Here is a 23,958-nt window from a genome sequence, read left to right on the forward strand (position 1 = left end):
GTTTTCACATTAAACAGATTCCCACTTGAGAAAGCAGCAAGGATGCAGTGAGGTTTATGTTTCCTGGTGTCAACCTGTATTATTTCAGTGGACATTGTAATGAGGATGCATCTTGCTGCCTTTCCAATGAAGCAAGTTTTAATCAGTAATAGGTGAAAAACCATTCCTACAAAGGTGTTAATCAGAGACTTGGCTTTGTGGACACTTTTCAGAGAGCAAATGTGTTAGCATAAAAATAAAGCCATAAAATGGAGAGCTGATTAATCACTCAATTGGATTTCTCTGCCTGCATAATTTTTTTTCTCTGCAACCCCATGCTAAATTGTGCTTCCTGTTTTTTATAAAATGACTTAATCAAATATGACTCTGATTGCATCAGAGAAGGCCAGGTACCCTACACCATAAGAGGTGGTTTGAAATTTTGACTTGTCTACTTAAAGATCAGCAAAATTTGATCACAAGGTCAATTACATCCCTGGGTGGGATTGAACCACCAACCTTTCGGTTAACAGCCGAATGCGCTAACCGATTGCGCCACAGAGACAGCTTGCAAAAGCATGTACTGACAAAGGCTAAAAAGCATTCATCTAGATAGTTTCCAGGAAAAAAGTTAAAAAGGCAATAATCTGGAGAGTTTTGCAAGATTTTTCTTCCATTGACCAACGAAGAAACACATTGGTACTTTCACATGATGAGTGAGTACTTCAGGATCTCTGACACTTACATGAGCAGCAGAGTGGCGCAGCGGAAGCGTGCTGGGCCCATAACCCAGAGGTCGGTGGATCGAAACCATCCTCTGCTATGTGCACTTATTTTTTTGTTAATTAAATTCTTCCAAAACTGGAATTGATATTTTGACTCTTTTATTTTTACTTAAAGTACAATAACTTTTAACATTTTAATTTGTTTTAATAGTATATTGACAGCATTGTTTTCTTTCAGAAATCCACTTAATTTTCTTTACCCTATTACTGAAATGGTAATTGACAAAAACAAGCTACATTGTCACCAGAAGAGCAATGCAAAATGTACAATTGATATTTCAAAATCATCTTTCCATCTTGAATTTCAATGATGCATTGGGGCAACGATTTTGTGAGAAACATCTTCACCCTTAAAGAAAGATTTTCTTAACTTCTTACCTGTGTGCTGATTAGATATCACCTGGTTTTCACATTAAACAGATTCCCACTTGAGAAAGCAGCAAGGATGCAGTGAGGTTTATGTTTCCTGGTGTCAACCTGTATTATTTCAGTGGACATTGTAATGAGGATGCATCTTGCTGCCTTTCCAATGAAGCAAGTTTTAATCAGTAATAGGTGAAAAACCATTCCTACAAAGGTGTTAATCAGAGACTTGGCTTTGTGGATACTTTTCAGAGAGCAAATGTGTTAGCATAAAAATAAAGCCATAGTATGGAGAGCTGATTAATCACTCAATTGGATTTCTCTGCCTGCATAATTTTTTTTCTCTGCAACCCCATGCTAAATTGTGCTTCCTGTTTTTTATAAAATGACTTAATCAAATCTGATTGCATCAGAGAAGGCCAGGTACCCTACACTATAAGAGGTGGTTTGAAATTTTGACTTGTCTACTTAAAGATCACCAAAATTTGATCACAAGGTCAATTACGTCCCTGGGTGGGATTGAACCACCAGACCTTTCGGTTAACAGCCGAATGCGCTAACCGATTGCGCCACAGAGACAGCTTGCAAAAGCATGTACTGACAAAGGCTAAAAAGCATTCATCTAGAAAGTTTCCTAGAAAAAGGTTAAAAAGGCAATAATCTGGAGAGTTTTGCAAGATTTTTCTTCCATTGACCAACGAAGAAACACATTGGTACTTTCACATGATGAGTGAGTACTTCAGGATCTCTGACACTTACATGAGCAGCAGAGTGGCGCAGCGGAAGCGTGCTGGGCCCATAACCCAGAGGTCGGTGGATCGAAACCATCCTCTGCTATGTGCACTTATTTTTTTGTTAATTAAATTCTTCCAAAACTGGAATTGATATTTTGACTCTTTTATTTTTACTTAAAGTACAATAACTTTTAACATTTTAATTTGTTTTAATAGTATATTGACAGCATTGTTTTCTTTCAGAAATCCACTTAATTTTCTTTACCCTATTACTGAAATGGTAATTGACAAAAACAAGCTACATTGTCACCAGAAGAGCAATGCAAAATGTACAATTGATATTTCAAAATCATCTTTCCATCTTGAATTTCAATGATGCATTGGGGCAACGATTTTGTGAGAAACATCTTCACCCTTAAAGAAAGATTTTCTTAACTTCTTACCTGTGTGCTGATTAGATATCACCTGGTTTTCACATTAAACAGATTCCCACTTGAGAAAGCAGCAAGGATGCAGTGAGGTTTATGTTTCCTGGTGTCAACCTGTATTATTTCAGTGGACATTGTAATGAGGATGCATCTTGCTGCCTTTCCAATGAAGCAAGTTTTAATCAGTAATAGGTGAAAAACCATTCCTACAAAGGTGTTAATCAGAGACTTGGCTTTGTGGACACTTTTCAGAGAGCAAATGTGTTAGCATAAAAATAAAGCCATAAAATGGAGAGCTGATTAATCACTCAATTGGATTTCTCTGCCTGCATCATTTTTTTTCTCTGCAACCCCATGCTAAATTGTGCTTCCTGTTTTTTATAAAATGACTTAATCAAATATGACTCTGATTGCATCAGAGAAGGCCAGGTACCCTACACCATAAGAGGTGGTTTGAAATTTTGACTTGTCTACTTAAAGATCAGCAAAATTTGATCACAAGGTCAATTACGTCCCTGGTTGGGATTGAACCACCAACCTTTCGGTTAACAGCCGAATGCGCTAACCGATTGCGCCACAGAGACAGCTTGCAAAAGCATGTACTGACAAAGGCTAAAAAGCATTCATCTAGAAAGTTTCCTAGAAAAAGGTTAAAAAGGCAATAATCTGGAGAGTTTTGCAAGATTTTTCTTCCATTGACCAACGAAGAAACACATTGGTACTTTCACATGATGAGTGAGTACTTCAGGATCTCTGACACTTACATGAGCAGCAGAGTGGCGCAGCGGAAGCGTGCTGGGCCCATAACCCAGAGGTCGGTGGATCGAAACCATCCTCTGCTATGTGCACTTATTTTTTTGTTAATTAAATTCTTCCAAAACTGGAATTGATATTTTGACTCTTTTATTTTTACTTAAAGTACAATAACTTTTAACATTTTAATTTGTTTTAATAGTATATTGACAGCATTGTTTTCTTTCAGAAATCCACTTAATTTTCTTTACCCTATTACTGAAATGGTAATTGACAAAAACAAGCTACATTGTCACCAGATGAGCAATGCAAAATGTACAATTGATATTTCAAAATCATCTTTCCATCTTGAATTTCAATGATGCATTGGGGCAACGATTTTGTGAGAAACATCTTCACCCTTAAAGAAAGATTTTCTTAACTTCTTACCTGTGTGCTGATTAGATATCACCTGGTTTTCACATTAAACAGATTCCCACTTGAGAAAGCAGCAAGGATGCAGTGAGGTTTATGTTTCCTGGTGTCAACCTGTATTATTTCAGTGGACATTGTAATGAGGATGCATCTTGCTGCCTTTCCAATGAAGCAAGTTTTAATCAGTAATAGGTGAAAAACCATTCCTACAAAGGTGTTAATCAGAGACTTGGCTTTGTGGACACTTTTCAGAGAGCAAATGTGTTAGCATAAAAATAAAGCCATAAAATGGAGAGCTGATTAATCACTCAATTGGATTTCTCTGCCTGCATAATTTTTTCTCTCTGCAACCCCATGCTAAATTGTGCTTCCTGTTTTTTATAAAATGACTTAATCAAATATGACTCTGATTGCATCAGAGAAGGCCAGGTACCCTACACCATAAGAGGTGGTTTGAAATTTTGACTTGTCTACTTAAAGATCAGCAAAATTTGATCACAAGGTCAATTACGTCCCTGGGTGGGATTGAACCACCAACCTTTCGGTTAACAGCCGAATGCGCTAACCGATTGCGCCACAGAGACAGCTTGCAAAAGCATGTACTGACAAAGGCTAAAAAGCATTCATCTAGAAAGTTTCCTAGAAAAAGGTTAAAAAGGCAATAATCTGGAGAGTTTTGCAAGATTTTTCTTCCATTGACCAACGAAGAAACACATTGGTACTTTCACATGATGAGTGAGTACTTCAGGATCTCTGACACTTACATGAGCAGCAGAGTGGCGCAGCGGAAGCGTGCTGGGCCCATAACCCAGAGGTCGGTGGATCGAAACCATCCTCTGCTATGTGCACTTATTTTTTTGTTAATTAAATTCTTCCAAAACTGGAATTGATATTTTGACTCTTTTATTTTTACTTAAAGTACAATAACTTTTAACATTTTAATTTGTTTTAATAGTATATTGACAGCATTGTTTTCTTTCAGAAATCCACTTAATTTTCTTTACCCTATTACTGAAATGGTAATTGACAAAAACAAGCTACATTGTCACCAGATGAGCAATGCAAAATGTACAATTGATATTTCAAAATCATCTTTCCATCTTGAATTTCAATGATGCATTGGGGCAACGATTTTGTGAGAAACATCTTCACCCTTAAAGAAAGATTTTCTTAACTTCTTACCTGTGTGCTGATTAGATATCACCTGGTTTTCACATTAAACAGATTCCCACTTGAGAAAGCAGCAAGGATGCAGTGAGGTTTATGTTTCCTGGTGTCAACCTGTATTATTTCAGTGGACATTGTAATGAGGATGCATCTTGCTGCCTTTCCAATGAAGCAAGTTTTAATCAGTAATAGGTGAAAAACCATTCCTACAAAGGTGTTAATCAGAGACTTGGCTTTGTGGACACTTTTCAGAGAGCAAATGTGTTAGCATAAAAATAAAGCCATAAAATGGAGAGCTGATTAATCACTCAATTGGATTTCTCTGCCTGCATAATTTTTTTTCTCTGCAACCCCATGCTAAATTGTGCTTCCTGTTTTTTATAAAATGACTTAATCAAATCTGATTGCATCAGAGATGGCCAGGTACCCTACACTATAAGAGGTGGTTTGAAATTTTGACTTGTCTACTTAAAGATCACCAAAATTTGATCACAAGGTCAATTACGTCCCTGGGTGGGATTGAACCACCAACCTTTCGGTTAACAGACGAATGCGCTAACCGATTGCGCCACAGAGACAGCTTGCAAAAGCATGTACTGACAAAGGCTAAAAAGCATTCATCTAGAAAGTTTCCTAGAAAAAGGTTAAAAAGGCAATAATCTGGAGAGTTTTGCAAGATTTTTCTTCCATTGACCAAAGACGAAACACATTGGTACTTTCACAAAATGAGTGAGTACTTCAGGATCTCTGACACTTACATGAGCAGCAGAGTGGGGCAGCAGAAGCGTGCTGGGCCCATAACCCAGAGGTCGGTGGATTGAAACCATCCTCTGCTATGTGCACTTATTTTTTTGTTAATTAAATTCTTCCAAAACTGGAATTGATATTTTGACTCTTTTATTTTTACTTAAAGTACAATAACTTTTAACATTTTAATTTGTTTTAATAGTATATTGACAGCATTGTTTTCTTTCAGAAATCTACTTAATTTTCTTTACCCTATTACTGAAATGGTAATTGACAAAAACAAGCTACATTGTCACCAGAAGAGCAATGCAAAATGTACAATTGATATTTCAAAATCATCTTTCCATCTTGAATTTCAATGATGCATTGGGGCAACGATTTTGTGAGAAACATCTTCACCCTTAAAGAAAGATTTTCTTAACTTCTTACCTGTGTGCTGATTAGATATCACCTGGTTTTCACATTAAACAGATTCCCACTTGAGAAAGCAGCAAGGATGCAGTGAGGTTTATGTTTCCTGGTGTCAACCTGTATTATTTCAGTGGACATTGTAATGAGGATGCATCTTGCTGCCTTTCCAATGAAGCAAGTTTTAATCAGTAATAGGTGAAAAACCATTCCTACAAAGGTGTTAATCAGAGACTTGGCTTTGTGGACACTTTTCAGAGAGCAAATGTGTTAGCATAAAAATAAAGCCATAAAATGGAGAGCTGATTAATCACTCAATTGGATTTCTCTGCCTGCATAATTTTTTTTCTCTGCAACCCCATGCTAAATTGTGCTTCCTGTTTTTTATAAAATGACTTAATCAAATATGACTCTGATTGCATCAGAGAAGGCCAGGTACCCTACACCATAAGTGGTGGTTGGAAATTTTGACTTGTCGACTTAAAGATCAGCAAAATTTGATCACAAGGTCAATTACGTCCCTGGGTGGGATTGAACCACCAACCTTTCGGTTAACAGCCGAATGCGCTAACCGATTGCGCCACAGAGACAGCTTGCAAAAGCATCTACTGACAAAGGCTAAAAAGCATTCATCTAGATAGTTTCCTAGAAAAAAGTTAAAAAGGCAATAATCTGGAGAGTTTTGCAAGATTTTTCTTCCATTGACCAACGAAGAAGCACATTGGTACTTTCACATGATGAGTGAGTACTTCAGGATCTCTGACACTTACACGAGCAGCAGAGTGGCGCAGCGGAAGCGTGCTGGGCCCATAACCCAGAGGTCGGTGGATCGAAACCATCCTCTGCTATGTGCACTTATTTTTTTGTTAATTAAATTCTTCCAAAACTGGAATTGATATTTTGACTCTTTTATTTTTACTTAAAGTACAATAACTTTTAACATTTTAATTTGTTTTAATAGTATATTGACAGCATTGTTTTCTTTCAGAAATCCACTTAATTTTCTTTACCCTATTACTGAAATGGTAATTGACAAAAACAAGCTACATTGTCACCAGAAGAGCAATGCAAAATGTACAATTGATATTTCAAAATCATCTTTCCATCTTGAATTTCAATGATGCATTGGGGCAACGATTTTGTGAGAAACATCTTCACCCTTAAAGAAAGATTTTCTTAACTTCTTACCTGTGTGCTGATTAGATATCACCTGGTTTTCACATTAAACAGATTCCCACTTGAGAAAGCAGCAAGGATGCAGTGAGGTTTATGTTTCCTGGTGTCAACCTGTATTATTTCAGTGGACATTGTAATGAGGATGCATCTTGCTGCCTTTCCAATGAAGCAAGTTTTAATCAGTAATAGGTGAAAAACCATTCCTACAAAGGTGTTAATCAGAGACTTGGCTTTGTGGATACTTTTCAGAGAGCAAATGTGTTAGCATAAAAATAAAGCCATAGTATGGAGAGCTGATTAATCACTCAATTGGATTTCTCTGCCTGCATAATTTTTTTTCTCTGCAACCCCATGCTAAATTGTGCTTCCTGTTTTTTATAAAATGACTTAATCAAATCTGATTGCATCAGAGAAGGCCAGGTACCCTACACTATAAGAGGTGGTTTGAAATTTTGACTTGTCTACTTAAAGATCACCAAAATTTGATCACAAGGTCAATTACGTCCCTGGGTGGGATTGAACCACCAGACCTTTCGGTTAACAGCCGAATGCGCTAACCGATTGCGCCACAGAGACAGCTTGCAAAAGCATGTACTGACAAAGGCTAAAAAGCATTCATCTAGAAAGTTTCCTAGAAAAAGGTTAAAAAGGCAATAATCTGGAGAGTTTTGCAAGATTTTTCTTCCATTGACCAACGAAGAAACACATTGGTACTTTCACATGATGAGTGAGTACTTCAGGATCTCTGACACTTACATGAGCAGCAGAGTGGCGCAGCGGAAGCGTGCTGGGCCCATAACCCAGAGGTCGGTGGATCGAAACCATCCTCTGCTATGTGCACTTATTTTTTTGTTAATTAAATTCTTCCAAAACTGGAATTGATATTTTGACTCTTTTATTTTTACTTAAAGTACAATAACTTTTAACATTTTAATTTGTTTTAATAGTATATTGACAGCATTGTTTTCTTTCAGAAATCCACTTAATTTTCTTTACCCTATTACTGAAATGGTAATTGACAAAAACAAGCTACATTGTCACCAGAAGAGCAATGCAAAATGTACAATTGATATTTCAAAATCATCTTTCCATCTTGAATTTCAATGATGCATTGGGGCAACGATTTTGTGAGAAACATCTTCACCCTTAAAGAAAGATTTTCTTAACTTCTTACCTGTGTGCTGATTAGATATCACCTGGTTTTCACATTAAACAGATTCCCACTGGAGAAAGCAGCAAGGATGCAGTGAGGTTTATGTTTCCTGGTGTCAACCTGTATTATTTCAGTGGACATTGTAATGAGGATGCATCTTGCTGCCTTTCCAATGAAGCAAGTTTTAATCAGTAATAGGTGAAAAACCATTCCTACAAAGGTGTTAATCAGAGACTTGGCTTTGTGGACACTTTTCAGAGAGCAAATGTGTTAGCATAAAAATAAAGCCATAGTATGGAGAGCTGATTAATCACTCAATTGGATTTCTCTGCCTGCATAATTTTTTTTCTCTGCAACCCCATGCTAAATTGTGCTTCCTGTTTTTTTATAAAATGACTTAATCAAATCTGATTGCATCAGAGAAGGCCAGGTACCCTACACTATAAGAGGTGGTTTGAAATTTTGACTTGTCTACTTAAAGATCACCAAAATTTGATCACAGGGTCAATTACGTCCCTGGGTGGGATTGAACCACCAACCTTTCGGTTAACAGCCGAATGCGCTAACCAATTGCGCCACAGGGACAGCTTGCAAAAGCATGTACTGACAAAGTCTAAAAAGCATTCATCTAGAAAGTTTCCTAGAAAAAGGTTAAAAAGGCAATAATCTGGAGAGTTTTGCAAGATTTTTCTTCCATTGACCAACGAAGAAACACATTGGTACTTTCACATGATGAGTGAGTACTTCAGGATCTCTGACACTTACACGAGCAGCAGAGTGGCGCAGCGGAAGCGTGCTGGGCCCATAACCCAGAGGTCGGTGGATCAAAACCATCCTCTGCTATGTGCACTTATTTTTTTGTTAATTAAATTCTTCCAAAACTGGAATTGATATTTTGACTCTTTTATTTTTACTTACAGTACAATAACTTTTAACATTTTAATTTGTTTTAATAGTATATTGACAGCATTGTTTTCTTTCAGAAATCCACTTAATTTTCTTTACCCTATTACTGAAATGGTAATTGACAAAAACAAGCTACATTGTCACCAGATGAGCAATGCAAAATGTACAATTGATATTTCAAAATCATCTTTCCATCTTGAATTTCAATGATGCATTGGGGCAACGATTTTGTGAGAAACATCTTCACCCTTAAAGAAAGATTTTCTTAACTTCTTACCTGTGTGCTGGTTAGATATCACCTGGTTTTCACATTAAACAGATTCCCACTTGAGAAAGCAGCAAGGATGCAGTGAGGTTTATGTTTCCTGGTGTCAACCTGTATTATTTCAGTGGACATTGTAATGAGGATGCATCTTGCTGCCTTTCCAATGAAGCAAGTTTTAATCAGTAATAGGTGAAAAACCATTCCTACAAAGGTGTTAATCAGAGACTTGGCTTTGTGGACACTTTTCAGAGAGCAAATGTGTTAGCATAAAAATAAAGCCATAAAATGGAGAGCTGTTTAATCACTCAATTGGATTTCTCTGCCTACATCATTTTTTTTCTCTGCAACCCCATGCTAAATTGTGCTTCCTGTTTTTTATAAAATGACTTAATCAAATATGACTCTGATTGCATCAGAGAAGGCCAGGTACCCTACACCATAAGAGGTGGTTTGAAATTTTGACTTGTCTACTTAAAGATCAGCAAAATTTGATCACAAGGTCAATTACGTCCCTGGTTGGGATTGAACCACCAACCTTTCGGTTAACAGCCGAATGCGCTAACCGATTGCGCCACAGAGACAGCTTGCAAAAGCATGTACTGACAAAGGCTAAAAAGCATTCATCTAGAAAGTTTCCTAGAAAAAGGTTAAAAAGGCAATAATCTGGAGAGTTTTGCAAGATTTTTCTTCCATTGACCAACGAAGAAACACATTGGTACTTTCACATGATGAGTGAGTACTTCAGGATCTCTGACACTTACATGAGCAGCAGAGTGGCGCAGCGGAAGCGTGCTGGGCCCATAACCCAGAGGTCGGTGGATCGAAACCATCCTCTGCTATGTGCACTTATTTTTTTGTTAATTAAATTCTTCCAAAACTGGAATTGATATTTTGACTCTTTTATTTTTACTTAAAGTACAATAACTTTTAACATTTTAATTTGTTTTAATAGTATATTGACAGCATTGTTTTCTTTCAGAAATCCACTTAATTTTCTTTACCCTATTACTGAAATGGTAATTGACAAAAACAAGCTACATTGTCACCAGATGAGCAATGCAAAATGTACAATTGATATTTCAAAATCATCTTTCCATCTTGAATTTCAATGATGCATTGGGGCAACGATTTTGTGAGAAACATCTTCACCCTTAAAGAAAGATTTTCTTAACTTCTTACCTGTGTGCTGATTAGATATCACCTGGTTTTCACATTAAACAGATTCCCACTTGAGAAAGCAGCAAGGATGCAGTGAGGTTTATGTTTCCTGGTGTCAACCTGTATTATTTCAGTGGACATTGTAATGAGGATGCATCTTGCTGCCTTTCCAATGAAGCAAGTTTTAATCAGTAATAGGTGAAAAACCATTCCTACAAAGGTGTTAATCAGAGACTTGGCTTTGTGGACACTTTTCAGAGAGCAAATGTGTTAGCATAAAAATAAAGCCATAAAATGGAGAGCTGATTAATCACTCAATTGGATTTCTCTGCCTGCATAATTTTTTTTCTCTGCAACCCCATGCTAAATTGTGCTTCCTGTTTTTTATAAAATGACTTAATCAAATATGACTCTGATTGCATCAGAGAAGGCCAGGTACCCTACACCATAAGAGGTGGTTTGAAATTTTGACTTGTCTACTTAAAGATCAGCAAAATTTGATCACAAGGTCAATTACGTCCCTGGGTGGGATTGAACCACCAACCTTTCGGTTAACAGCCGAATGCGCTAACCGATTGCGCCACAGAGACAGCTTGCAAAAGCATGTACTGACAAAGGCTAAAAAGCATTCATCTAGAAAGTTTCCTAGAAAAAGGTTAAAAAGGCAATAATCTGGAGAGTTGTGCAAGATTTTTCTTCCATTGACCAACGAAGAAACACATTGGTACTTTCACATGATGAATGAGTACTTCAGGATCTCTGACACTTACATGAGCAGCAGAGTGGCGCAGCGGAAGCGTGCTGGGCCCATAACCCAGAGGTCGGTGGATCGAAACCATCCTCTGCTATGTGCACTTATTTTTTTGTTAATTAAATTCTTCCAAAACTGGAATTGATATTTTGACTCTTTTATTTTTACTTAAAGTACAATAACTTTTAACATTTTAATTTGTTTTAATAGTATATTGACAGCATTGTTTTCTTTCAGAAATCCACTTAATTTTCTTTACCCTATTACTGAAATGGTAATTGACAAAAACAAGCTACATTGTCACCAGAAGAGCAATGCAAAATGTACAATTGATATTTCAAAATCATCTTTCCATCTTGAATTTCAATGATGCATTGGGGCAACGATTTTGTGAGAAACATCTTCACCCTTAAAGAAAGATTTTCTTAACTTCTTACCTGTGTGCTGATTAGATATCACCTGGTTTTCACATTAAACAGATTCCCACTTGAGAAAGCAGCAAGGATGCAGTGAGGTTTATGTTTCCTGGTGTCAACCTGTATTATTTCAGTGGACATTGTAATGAGGATGCATCTTGCTGCCTTTCCAATGAAGCAAGTTTTAATCAGTAATAGGTGAAAAACCATTCCTACAAAGGTGTTAATCAGAGTCTTGGCTTTGTGGACACTTTTCAGAGAGCAAATGTGTTAGCATAAAAATAAAGCCATAAAATGGAGAGCTGATTAATCACTCAATTGGATTTCTCTGCCTGCATAATTTTTTTTCTCTGCAACCCCATGCTAAATTGTGCTTCCTGTTTTTTATAAAATGACTTAATCAAATATGACTGCATCAGAGAAGGCCAGGTACCCTACACCATAAGAGGTGGTTTGAAATTTTGACTTGTCTACTTAAAGATCAGCAAAATTTGATCACAAGGTCAATTACGTCCCTGGGTGGGATTGAACCACCAACCTTTCGGTTAACAGCCGAATGCGCTAACCGATTGCGCCACAGAGACAGCTTGCAAAAGCATGTACTGACAAAGGCTAAAAAGCATTCATCTAGATAGTTTCCTAGAAAAAAGTTAAAAAGGCAATAATCTGGAGAGTTTTGCAAGATTTTTCTTCCATTGACCAACGAAGAAACACATTGGTACTTTCACATGATGAGTGAGTACTTCAGGATCTCTGACACTTACATGAGCAGCAGAGTGGCGCAGTGGAAGCGTGCTGGGCCCATAACCCAGAGGTCGGTGGATCGAAACCATCCTCTGCTATGTGCACTTATTTTTTTGTTAATTAAATTCTTCCAAAACTGGAATTGATATTTTGACTCTTTTATTTTTACTTAAAGTACAATAACTTTTAACATTTTAATTTGTTTTAATAGTATATTGACAGCATTGTTTTCTTTCAGAAATCCACTTAATTTTCTTTACCCTATTACTGAAATGGTAATTGACAAAAACAAGCTACATTGTCACCAGAAGAGCAATGCAAAATGTACAATTGATATTTCAAAATCATCTTTCCATCTTGAATTTCAATGATGCATTGGGGCAACGATTTTGTGAGAAACATCTTCACCCTTAAAGAAAGATTTTCTTAACTTCTTACCTGTGTGCTGATTAGATATCACCTGGTTTTCACATTAAACAGATTCCCACTTGAGAAAGCAGCAAGGATGCAGTGAGGTTTATGTTTCCTGGTGTCAACCTGTATTATTTCAGTGGACATTGTAATGAGGATGCATCTTGCTGCCTTTCCAATGAAGCAAGTTTTAATCAGTAATAGGTGAAAAACCATTCCTACAAAGGTGTTAATCAGAGACTTGGCTTTGTGGACACTTTTCAGAGAGCAAATGTGTTAGCATAAAAATAAAGCCATAAAATGGAGAGCTGATTAATCACTCAATTGGATTTCTCTGCCTGCATAATTTTTTTTCTCTGCAACCCCATGCTAAATTGTGCTTCCTGTTTTTTATAAAATGACTTAATCAAATCTGATTGCATCAGAGAAGGCCAGGTACCCTACACTATAAGAGGTGGTTTGAAATTTTGACTTGTCTACTTAAAGATCACCAAAATTTGATCACAAGGTCAATTACGTCCCTGGGTGGGATTGAACCACCAACCTTTCGGTTAACAGACGAATGCGCTAACCGATTGCGCCACAGAGACAGCTTGCAAAAGCATGTACTGACAAAGGCTAAAAAGCATTCATCTAGAAAGTTTCCTAGAAAAAGGTTAAAAAGGCAATAATCTGGAGAGTTTTGCAAGATTTTTCTTCCATTGACCAAAGACGAAACACATTGGTACTTTCACATAATGAGTGAGTACTTCAGGATCTCTGACACTTACATGAGCAGCAGAGTGGGGCAGCAGAAGCGTGCTGGGCCCATAACCCAGAGGTCGGTGGATTGAAACCATCCTCTGCTATGTGCACTTATTTTTTTGTTAATTAAATTCTTCCAAAACTGGAATTGATATTTTGACTCTTTTATTTTTACTTAAAGTACAATAACTTTTAACATTTTAATTTGTTTTAATAGTATATTGACAGCATTGTTTTCTTTCAGAAATCCACTTAATTTTCTTTACCCTATTACTGAAATGGTAATTGACAAAAACAAGCTACATTGTCACCAGAAGAGCAATGCAAAATGTACAATTGATATTTCAAAATCATCTTTCCATCTTGAATTTCAATGATGCATTGGGGCAACGATTTTGTGAGAAACATCTTCACCCTTAAAGAAAGATTTTCTTAACTTCTTACCTGTGTGCTGATTAGATATCACCTGGTTTTCACATTAAACAGATTCCCACTTGAGAAAGCAGCAAGGATGCAGTGAGGTTTATGTTTCCTGGTGTCAACCTGTATTATTTCAGTGGACATTGTAATGAGGATGCATCTTGCTGCCTTTCCAATGAAGCAAGTTTTAATCAGTAATAGGTGAAAAACCATTCCTACAAAGGTGTTAATCAGAGTCTTGGCTTTGTGGACACTTTTCAGAGAGCAAATGTGTTAGCATAAAAATAAAGCCATAAAATGGAGAGCTGATTAATCACTCAATTGGATTTCTCTGCCTGCATAATTTTTTTTCTCTGCAACCCCATGCTAAATTGTGCTTCCTGTTTTTTATAAAATGACTTAATCAAATATGACTGCATCAGAGAAGGCCAGGTACCCTACACTATAAGAGGTGGTTTGAAATTTTGACTTGTCTACTTAAAGATCACCAAAATTTGATCACAAGGTAAATTACATCCCTGGGTGCGATTGAACCACCAACCTTTCGGTTAACAGCCGAATGCGCTAACCGATTGCGCCACAGAGACAGCTTGCAAAAGCATGTACTGACAAAGGCTAAAAAGCATTCATCTAGAAAGTTTCCTAGAAAAAGGTTAAAAAGGCAATAATCTGGAGAGTTTTGCAAGATTTTTCTTCCATTGACCAAAGAAGAAACACATTGGTACTTTCACATAATGAGTGAGTACTTCAGGATCTCTGACACTTACATGAGCAGCAGAGTGGGGCAGCAGAAGCGTGCTGGGCCCATAACCCAGAGGTCGGTGGATTGAAACCATCCTCTGCTATGTGCACTTATTTTTTTGTTAATTAAATTCTTCCAAAACTGGAATTGATATTTTGACTCTTTTATTTTTACTTAAAGTACAATAACTTTTAACATTTTAATTTGTTTTAATAGTATATTGACAGCATTGTTTTCTTTCAGAAATCCACTTAATTTTCTTTACCCTATTACTGAAATGGTAATTGACAAAAACAAGCTACATTGTCACCAGAAGAGCAATGCAAAATGTACAATTGATATTTCAAAATCATCTTTCCATCTTGAATTTCAATGATGCATTGGGGCAACGATTTTGTGAGAAACATCTTCACCCTTAAAGAAAGATTTTCTTAACTTCTTACCTGTGTGCTGATTAGATATCACCTGGTTTTCACATTAAACAGATTCCCACTTGAGAAAGCAGCAAGGATGCAGTGAGGTTTATGTTTCCTGGTGTCAACCTGTATTATTTCAGTGGACATTGTAATGAGGATGCATCTTGCTGCCTTTCCAATGAAGCAAGTTTTAATCAGTAATAGGTGAAAAACCATTCCTACAAAGGTGTTAATCAGAGACTTGGCTTTGTGGACACTTTTCAGAGAGCAAATGTGTTAGCATAAAAATAAAGCCATAAAATGGAGAGCTGATTAATCACTCAATTGGATTTCTCTGCCTGCATAATTTTTTTTCTCTGCAACCCCATGCTAAATTGTGCTTCCTGTTTTTTATAAAATGACTTAATCAAATATGACTCTGATTGCATCAGAGAAGGCCAGGTACCCTACACCATAAGAGGTGGTTTGAAATTTTGACTTGTCTACTTAAAGATCAGCAAAATTTGATCACAAGGTCAATTACGTCCCTGGGTGGGATTGAACCACCAACCTTTCGGTTAACAGCCGAATGCGCTAACCGATTGCGCCACAGAGACAGCTTGCAAAAGCATGTACTGACAAAGGCTAAAAAGCATTCATCTAGATAGTTTCCTAGAAAAAAGTTAAAAAGGCAATAATCTGGAGAGTTTTGCAAGATTTTTCTTCCATTGACCAACGAAGAAACACATTGGTACTTTCACATGATGAGTGAGTACTTCAGGATCTCTGACACTTACATGAGCAGCAGAGTGGCGCAGCGGAAGCGTGCTGGGCCCATAACCCAGAGGTCGGTGGATCGAAACCATCCTCTGCTATGTGCACTTATTTTTTTGTTAATTCAATTCTTCCAAAACTGGAATTGATATTTTGACTCTTTTATTTTTACTTAAAGTACAATAACTTTTAACATTTTAATTTGTTTTAATAGTATATTGACAGCATTGTTTTCTTTCAGAAATCCACTTAATTTTCTTTACCCTATTACTGAAATGGTAATTGACAAAAACAAGCTACATTGTCACCAGAAGAGCAATGCAAAATGTACAATTGATATTTCAAAATCATCTTTCCATCTTGAATTTCAATGATGCATTGGGGCAACGATTTTGTGAGAAACATCTTCACCCTTAAAGAAAGATTTTCTTAACTTCTTACCTGTGTGCTGATTAGATATCACCTGGTTTTCACATTAAACAGATTCCCACTTGAGAAAGCAGCAAGGATGCAGTGAGGTTTATGTTTCCTGGTGTCAACCTGTATTATTTCAGTGGACATTGTAATGAGGATGCATCTTGCTGCCTTTCCAATGAAGCAAGTTTTAATCAGTAATAGGTGAAAAACCATTCCTACAAAGGTGTTAATCAGAGACTTGGCTTTGTGGATACTTTTCAGAGAGCAAATGTGTTAGCATAAAAATAAAGCCATAGTATGGAGAGCTGATTAATCACTCAATTGGATTTCTCTGCCTGCATAATTTTTTTTCTCTGCAACCCCATGCTAAATTGTGCTTCCTGTTTTTTATAAAATGACTTAATCAAATCTGATTGCATCAGAGAAGGCCAGGTACCCTACACTATAAGAGGTGGTTTGAAATTTTGACTTGTCTACTTAAAGATCACCAAAATTTGATCACAAGGTCAATTACGTCCCTGGGTGGGATTGAACCACCAGACCTTTCGGTTAACAGCCGAATGCGCTAACCGATTGCGCCACAGAGACAGCTTGCAAAAGCATGTACTGACAAAGGCTAAAAAGCATTCATCTAGAAAGTTTCCTAGAAAAAGGTTAAAAAGGCAATAATCTGGAGAGTTTTGCAAGATTTTTCTTCCATTGACCAACGAAGAAACACATTGGTACTTTCACATGATGAGTGAGTACTTCAGGATCTCTGACACTTACATGAGCAGCAGAGTGGCGCAGCGGAAGCGTGCTGGGCCCATAACCCAGAGGTCGGTGGATCGAAACCATCCTCTGCTATGTGCACTTATTTTTTTGTTAATTAAATTCTTCCAAAACTGGAATTGATATTTTGACTCTTTTATTTTTACTTAAAGTACAATAACTTTTAACATTTTAATTTGTTTTAATAGTATATTGACAGCATTGTTTTCTTTCAGAAATCCACTTAATTTTCTTTACCCTATTACTGAAATGGTAATTGACAAAAACAAGCTACATTGTCACCAGAAGAGCAATGCAAAATGTACAATTGATATTTCAAAATCATCTTTCCATCTTGAATTTCAATGATGCATTGGGGCAACGATTTTGTGAGAAACATCTTCACCCTTAAAGAAAGATTTTCTTAACTTCTTACCTGTGTGCTGATTAGATATCACCTGGTTTTCACATTAAACAGATTCCCACTTGAGAAAGCAGCAAGGATGCAGTGAGGTTTATGTTTCCTGGTGTCAACCTGTATTATTTCAGTGGACATTGTAATGAGGATGCATCTTGCTGCCTTTCCAATGAAGCAAGTTTTAATCAGTAATAGGTAAAAAACCATTCCTACAAAGGTGTTAATCAGAGTCTTGGCTTTGTGGACACTTTTCAGAGAGCAAATGTGTTAGCATAAAAATAAAGCCATAAAATGGAGAGCTGATTAATCACTCAATTGGATTTCTCTGCCTGCATAATTTTTTTTCTCTGCAACCCCATGCTAAATTGTGCTTCCTGTTTTTTATAAAATGACTTAATCAAATATGACTGCATCAGAGAAGGCCAGGTACCCTACACTATAAGAGGTGGTTTGAAATTTTGACTTGTCTACTTAAAGATCACCAAAATTTGATCACAAGGTCAATTACATCCCTGGGTGCGATTGAACCACCAACCTTTCGGTTAACAGCCGAATGCACTAACCGATTGCGCCACAGAGACAGCTTGCAAAAGCATGTACTGACAAAGGCTAAAAAGCATTCATCTAGAAAGTTTCCTAGAAAAAGGTTAAAAAGGCAATAATCTGGAGAGTTTTGCAAGATTTTTCTTCCATTGACCAACGAAGAAACACATTGGTACTTTCACATAATGAGTGAGTACTTCAGGATCTCTGACACTTACATGAGCAGCAGAGTGGGGCAGCAGAAGCGTGCTGGGCCCATAACCCAGAGGTCGGAGGATTGAAACCATCCTCTGCTATGTGCACTTATTTTTTTGTTAATTAAATTCTTCCAAAACTGGAATTGATATTTTGACTCTTTTATTTTTACTTAAAGTACAATAACTTTTAACATTTTAATTTGTTTTAATAGTATATTGACAGCATTGTTTTCTTTCAGAAATCCACTTAATTTTCTTTACCCTATTACTGAAATGGTAATTGACAAAAACAAGCTACATTGTCACCAGAAGAGCAATGCAAAATGTACAATTGATATTTCAAAATCATCTTTCCATCTTGAATTTCAATGATGCATTGGGGCAACGATTTTGTGAGAAACATCTTCACCCTTAAAGAAAGATTTTCTTAACTTCTTACCTGTGTGCTGATTAGATATCACCTGGTTTTCACATTAAACAGATTCCCACTTGAGAAAGCAGCAAGGATGCAGTGAGGTTTATGTTTCCTGGTGTCAACCTGTATTATTTCAGTGGACATTGTAATGAGGATGCATCTTGCTGCCTTTCCAATGAAGCAAGTTTTAATCAGTAATAGGTGAAAAACCATTCCTACAAAGGTGTTAATCAGAGACTTGGCTTTGTGGACACTTTTCAGAGAGCAAATGTGTTAGCATAAAAATAAAGCCATAAAATGGAGAGCTGATTAATCACTCAATTGGATTTCTCTGCCTGCATAATTTTTTTTCTCTGCAACCCCATGCTAAATTGTGCTTCCTGTTTTTTATAAAATGACTTAATCAAATCTGACTCTGATTGCATCAGAGAAGGCCAGGTACCCTACACCATAAGAGGTGGTTTGAAATTTTGACTTGTCTACTTAAAGATCAGCAAAATTTGATCACAAGGTCAATTACGTCCCTGGGTGGGATTGAACCACCAACCTTTCGGTTAACAGCCGAATGCGCTAACCGATTGCGCCACAGAGACAGCTTGCAAAAGCATGTACTGACAAAGGCTAAAAAGCATTCATCTAGATAGTTTCCTAGAAAAAAGTTAAAAAGGCAATAATCTGGAGAGTTTTGCAAGATTTTTCTTCCATTGACCAACGAAGAAACACATTGGTACTTTCACATGATGAGTGAGTACTTCAGGATCTCTGACACTTACATGAGCAGCAGAGTGGCGCAGCGGAAGCGTGCTGGGCCCATAACCCAGAGGTCGGTGGATCGAAACCATCCTCTGCTATGTGCACTTATTTTTTTGTTAATTAAATTCTTCCAAAACTGGAATTGATATTTTGACTCTTTTATTTTTACTTAAAGTACAATAACTTTTAACATTTTAATTTGTTTTAATAGTATATTGACAGCATTGTTTTCTTTCAGAAATCCACTTAATTTTCTTTACCCTATTACTGAAATGGTAATTGACAAAAACAAGCTACATTGTCACCAGAAGAGCAATGCAAAATGTACAATTGATATTTCAAAATCATCTTTCCATCTTGAATTTCAATGATGCATTGGGGCAACGATTTTGTGAGAAACATCTTCACCCTTAAAGAAAGATTTTCTTAACTTCTTACCTGTGTGCTGATTAGATATCACCTGGTTTTCACATTAAACAGATTCCCACTTGAGAAAGCAGCAAGGATGCAGTGAGGTTTATGTTTCCTGGTGTCAACCTGTATTATTTCAGTGGACATTGTAATGAGGATGCATCTTGCTGCCTTTCCAATGAAGCAAGTTTTAATCAGTAATAGGTGAAAAACCATTCCTACAAAGGTGTTAATCAGAGTCTTGGCTTTGTGGACACTTTTCAGAGAGCAAATGTGTTAGCATAAAAATAAAGCCATAAAATGGAGAGCTGATTAATCACTCAATTGGATTTCTCTGCCTGCATAATTTTTTTTCTCTGCAACCCCATGCTAAATTGTGCTTCCTGTTTTTTATAAAATGACTTAATCAAATATGACTGCATCAGAGAAGGCCAGGTACCCTACACTATAAGAGGTGGTTTGAAATTTTGACTTGTCTACTTAAAGATCACCAAAATTTGATCACAAGGTCAATTACATCCCTGGGTGCGATTGAACCACCAACCTTTCGGTTAACAGCCGAATGCACTAACCGATTGCGCCACAGAGACAGCTTGCAAAAGCATGTACTGACAAAGGCTAAAAAGCATTCATCTAGAAAGTTTCCTAGAAAAAGGTTAAAAAGGCAATAATCTGGAGAGTTTTGCAAGATTTTTCTTCCATTGACCAACGAAGAAACACATTGGTACTTTCACATAATGAGTGAGTACTTCAGGATCTCTGACACTTACATGAGCAGCAGAGTGGGGCAGCAGAAGCGTGCTGGGCCCATAACCCAGAGGTCGGTGGATTGAAACCATCCTCTGCTATGTGCACTTATTTTTTTGTTAATTAAATTCTTCCAAAACTGGAATTGATATTTTGACTCTTTTATTTTTACTTAAAGTACAATAACTTTTAACATTTTAATTTGTTTTAATAGTATATTGACAGCATTGTTTTCTTTCAGAAATCCACTTAATTTTCTTTACCCTATTACTGAAATGGTAATTGACAAAAACAAGCTACATTGTCACCAGAAGAGCAATGCAAAATGTACAATTGATATTTCAAAATCATCTTTCCATCTTGAATTTCAATGATGCATTGGGGCAACGATTTTGTGAGAAACATCTTCACCCTTAAAGAAAGATTTTCTTAACTTCTTACCTGTGTGCTGATTAGATATCACCTGGTTTTCACATTAAACAGATTCCCACTTGAGAAAGCAGCAAGGATGCAGTGAGGTTTATGTTTCCTGGTGTCAACCTGTATTATTTCAGTGGACATTGTAATGAGGATGCATCTTGCTGCCTTTCCAATGAAGCAAGTTTTAATCAGTAATAGGTGAAAAACTATTCCTACAAAGGTGTTAATCAGAGACTTGGCTTTGTGGATACTTTTCAGAGAGCAAATGTGTTAGCATAAAAATAAAGCCATAGTATGGAGAGCTGATTAATCACTCAATTGGATTTCTCTGCCTGCATAATTTTTTTTCTCTGCAACCCCATGCTAAATTGTGCTTCCTGTTTTTTATAAAATGACTTAATCAAATCTGATTGCATCAGAGAAGGCCAGGTACCCTACACTATAAGAGGTGGTTTGAAATTTTGACTTGTCTACTTAAAGATCACCAAAATTTGATCACAAGGTCAATTACGTCCCTGGGTAAGATTGAACCACCAGACCTTTCGGTTAACAGCCGAATGCGCTAACCGATTGCGCCACAGAGACAGCTTGCAAAAGCATGTACTGACAAAGGCTAAAAAGCATTCATCTAGAAAGTTTCCTAGAAAAAGGTTAAAAAGGCAATAATCTGGAGAGTTTTGCAAGATTTTTCTTCCATTGACCAACGAAGAAACACATTGGTACTTTCACATGATGAGTGAGTACTTCAGGATCTCTGACACTTACATGAGCAGCAGAGTGGCGCAGCGGAAGCGTGCTGGGCCCATAACCCAGAGGTCGGTGGATCGAAACCATCCTCTGCTATGTGCACTTATTTTTTTGTTAATTAAATTCTTCCAAAACTGGAATTGATATTTTGACTCTTTTATTTTTACTTAAAGTACAATAACTTTTAACATTTTAATTTGTTTTAATAGTATATTGACAGCATTGTTTTCTTTCAGAAATCCACTTAATTTTCTTTACCCTATTACTGAAATGGTAATTGACAAAAACAAGCTACATTGTCACCAGAAGAGCAATGCAAAATGTACAATTGATATTTCAAAATCATCTTTCCATCTTGAATTTCAATGATGCATTGGGGCAACGATTTTGTGAGAAACATCTTCACCCTTAAAGAAAGATTTTCTTAACTTCTTACCTGTGTGCTGATTAGATATCACCTGGTTTTCACATTAAACAGATTCCCACTTGAGAAAGCAGCAAGGATGCAGTGAGGTTTATGTTTCCTGGTGTCAACCTGTATTATTTCAGTGGACATTGTAATGAGGATGCATCTTGCTGCCTTTCCAATGAAGCAAGTTTTAATCAGTAATAGGTGAAAAACCATTCCTACAAAGGTGTTAATCAGAGACTTGGCTTTGTGGACACTTTTCAGAGAGCAAATGTGTTAGCATAAAAATAAAGCCATAAAATGGAGAGCTGATTAATCACTCAATTGGATTTCTCTGCCTGCATAATTTTTTTTCTCTGCAACCCCATGCTAAATTGTGCTTCCTGTTTTTTATAAAATGACTTAATCAAATCTGATTGCATCAGAGAAGGCCAGGTACCCTACACTATAAGAGGTGGTTTGAAATTTTGACTTGTCTACTTAAAGATCACCAAAATTTGATCACAAGGTCAATTACGTCCCTGGGTGGGATTGAACCACCAGACCTTTCGGTTAACAGCCGAATGCGCTAACCGATTGCGCCACAGAGACAGCTTGCAAAAGCATGTACTGACAAAGGCTAAAAAGCATTCATCTAGAAAGTTTCCTAGAAAAAGGTTAAAAAGGCAATAATCTGGAGAGTTTTGCAAGATTTTTCTTCCATTGACCAACGAAGAAACACATTGGTACTTTCACATGATGAGTGAGTACTTCAGGATCTCTGACACTTACATGAGCAGCAGAGTGGCGCAGCGGAAGCGTGCTGGGCCCATAACCCAGAGGTCGGTGGATCGAAACCATCCTCTGCTATGTGCACTTATTTTTTTGTTAATTAAATTCTTCCAAAACTGGAATTGATATTTTGACTCTTTTATTTTTACTTAAAGTACAATAACTTTTAACATTTTAATTTGTTTTAATAGTATATTGACAGCATTGTTTTCTTTCAGAAATCCACTTAATTTTCTTTACCCTATTACTGAAATGGTAATTGACAAAAACAAGCTACATTGTCACCAGAAGAGCAATGCAAAATGTACAATTGATATTTCAAAATCATCTTTCCATCTTGAATTTCAATGATGCATTGGGGCAACGATTTTGTGAGAAACATCTTCACCCTTAAAGAAAGATTTTCTTAACTTCTTACCTGTGTGCTGATTAGATATCACCTGGTTTTCACATTAAACAGATTCCCACTTGAGAAAGCAGCAAGGATGCAGTGAGGTTTATGTTTCCTGGTGTCAACCTGTATTATTTCAGTGGACATTGTAATGAGGATGCATCTTGCTGCCTTTCCAATGAAGCAAGTTTTAATCAGTAATAGGTGAAAAACCATTCCTACAAAGGTGTTAATCAGAGACTTGGCTTTGTGGACACTTTTCAGAGAGCAAATGTGTTAGCATAAAAATAAAGCCATAAAATGGAGAGCTGATTAATCACTCAATTGGATTTCTCTGCCTGCATAATTTTTTTTCTCTGCAACCCCATGCTAAATTGTGCTTCCTGTTTTTTATAAAATGACTTAATCAAATCTGATTGCATCAGAGAAGGCCAGGTACCCTACACTATAAGAGGTGGTTTGAAATTTTGACTTGTCTACTTAAAGATCACCAAAATTTGATCACAAGGTCAATTACGTCCCTGGGTGGGATTGAACCACCAGACCTTTCGGTTAACAGCCGAATGCGCTAACCGATTGCGCCACAGAGACAGCTTGCAAAAGCATGTACTGACAAAGGCTAAAAAGCATTCATCTAGAAAGTTTCCTAGAAAAAGGTTAAAAAGGCAATAATCTGGAGAGTTTTGCAAGATTTTTCTTCCATTGACCAACGAAGAAACACATTGGTACTTTCACA

The 23,958-nt window shown here is 36.8% G+C and overlaps 16 non-coding genes across 16 annotated transcripts; 1 reads left to right on the forward strand and 15 right to left on the reverse strand.

The window, feature by feature from the left end:
• Positions 1–470: 470 nt before the first annotated feature.
• On the reverse strand, positions 471–544 carry TRNAN-GUU (transfer RNA asparagine (anticodon GUU)). The gene has a single exon. It is a non-coding gene; the product is annotated as a tRNA-Asn (tRNA).
• A 1,087-nt stretch (positions 545–1,631) lies between these two features.
• TRNAN-GUU (transfer RNA asparagine (anticodon GUU)) lies at positions 1,632–1,706 on the reverse strand. The gene has a single exon. It is a non-coding gene; the product is annotated as a tRNA-Asn (tRNA).
• Positions 1,707–2,799: 1,093 nt separating this feature from the next.
• Positions 2,800–2,873, reverse strand: TRNAN-GUU (transfer RNA asparagine (anticodon GUU)). The gene has a single exon. It is a non-coding gene; the product is annotated as a tRNA-Asn (tRNA).
• A 1,093-nt stretch (positions 2,874–3,966) lies between these two features.
• Positions 3,967–4,040, reverse strand: TRNAN-GUU (transfer RNA asparagine (anticodon GUU)). Its single transcript has one exon. It is a non-coding gene; the product is annotated as a tRNA-Asn (tRNA).
• Positions 4,041–6,294: 2,254 nt separating this feature from the next.
• TRNAN-GUU (transfer RNA asparagine (anticodon GUU)) lies at positions 6,295–6,368 on the reverse strand. Its single transcript has one exon. It is a non-coding gene; the product is annotated as a tRNA-Asn (tRNA).
• Positions 6,369–7,455: 1,087 nt separating this feature from the next.
• TRNAN-GUU (transfer RNA asparagine (anticodon GUU)) lies at positions 7,456–7,530 on the reverse strand. The gene has a single exon. It is a non-coding gene; the product is annotated as a tRNA-Asn (tRNA).
• A 1,088-nt stretch (positions 7,531–8,618) lies between these two features.
• TRNAN-GUU (transfer RNA asparagine (anticodon GUU)) lies at positions 8,619–8,692 on the reverse strand. The gene has a single exon. It is a non-coding gene; the product is annotated as a tRNA-Asn (tRNA).
• Positions 8,693–9,785: 1,093 nt separating this feature from the next.
• Positions 9,786–9,859, reverse strand: TRNAN-GUU (transfer RNA asparagine (anticodon GUU)). Its single transcript has one exon. It is a non-coding gene; the product is annotated as a tRNA-Asn (tRNA).
• Positions 9,860–10,952: 1,093 nt separating this feature from the next.
• TRNAN-GUU (transfer RNA asparagine (anticodon GUU)) lies at positions 10,953–11,026 on the reverse strand. The gene has a single exon. It is a non-coding gene; the product is annotated as a tRNA-Asn (tRNA).
• A 1,087-nt stretch (positions 11,027–12,113) lies between these two features.
• TRNAN-GUU (transfer RNA asparagine (anticodon GUU)) lies at positions 12,114–12,187 on the reverse strand. The gene has a single exon. It is a non-coding gene; the product is annotated as a tRNA-Asn (tRNA).
• Positions 12,188–12,373: 186 nt separating this feature from the next.
• On the forward strand, positions 12,374–12,445 carry TRNAM-CAU (transfer RNA methionine (anticodon CAU)). Its single transcript has one exon. It is a non-coding gene; the product is annotated as a tRNA-Met (tRNA).
• Positions 12,446–15,602: 3,157 nt separating this feature from the next.
• Positions 15,603–15,676, reverse strand: TRNAN-GUU (transfer RNA asparagine (anticodon GUU)). The gene has a single exon. It is a non-coding gene; the product is annotated as a tRNA-Asn (tRNA).
• A 1,087-nt stretch (positions 15,677–16,763) lies between these two features.
• On the reverse strand, positions 16,764–16,838 carry TRNAN-GUU (transfer RNA asparagine (anticodon GUU)). Its single transcript has one exon. It is a non-coding gene; the product is annotated as a tRNA-Asn (tRNA).
• A 2,254-nt stretch (positions 16,839–19,092) lies between these two features.
• TRNAN-GUU (transfer RNA asparagine (anticodon GUU)) lies at positions 19,093–19,166 on the reverse strand. The gene has a single exon. It is a non-coding gene; the product is annotated as a tRNA-Asn (tRNA).
• A 3,410-nt stretch (positions 19,167–22,576) lies between these two features.
• On the reverse strand, positions 22,577–22,651 carry TRNAN-GUU (transfer RNA asparagine (anticodon GUU)). The gene has a single exon. It is a non-coding gene; the product is annotated as a tRNA-Asn (tRNA).
• A 1,087-nt stretch (positions 22,652–23,738) lies between these two features.
• Positions 23,739–23,813, reverse strand: TRNAN-GUU (transfer RNA asparagine (anticodon GUU)). Its single transcript has one exon. It is a non-coding gene; the product is annotated as a tRNA-Asn (tRNA).
• Positions 23,814–23,958: the final 145 nt, after the last annotated feature.

Source organism: Pseudophryne corroboree, chromosome 4 (genome assembly GCF_028390025.1).
Source record: "Pseudophryne corroboree isolate aPseCor3 chromosome 4, aPseCor3.hap2, whole genome shotgun sequence".
Classification (NCBI taxonomy): domain Eukaryota; kingdom Metazoa; phylum Chordata; class Amphibia; order Anura; family Myobatrachidae; genus Pseudophryne; species Pseudophryne corroboree.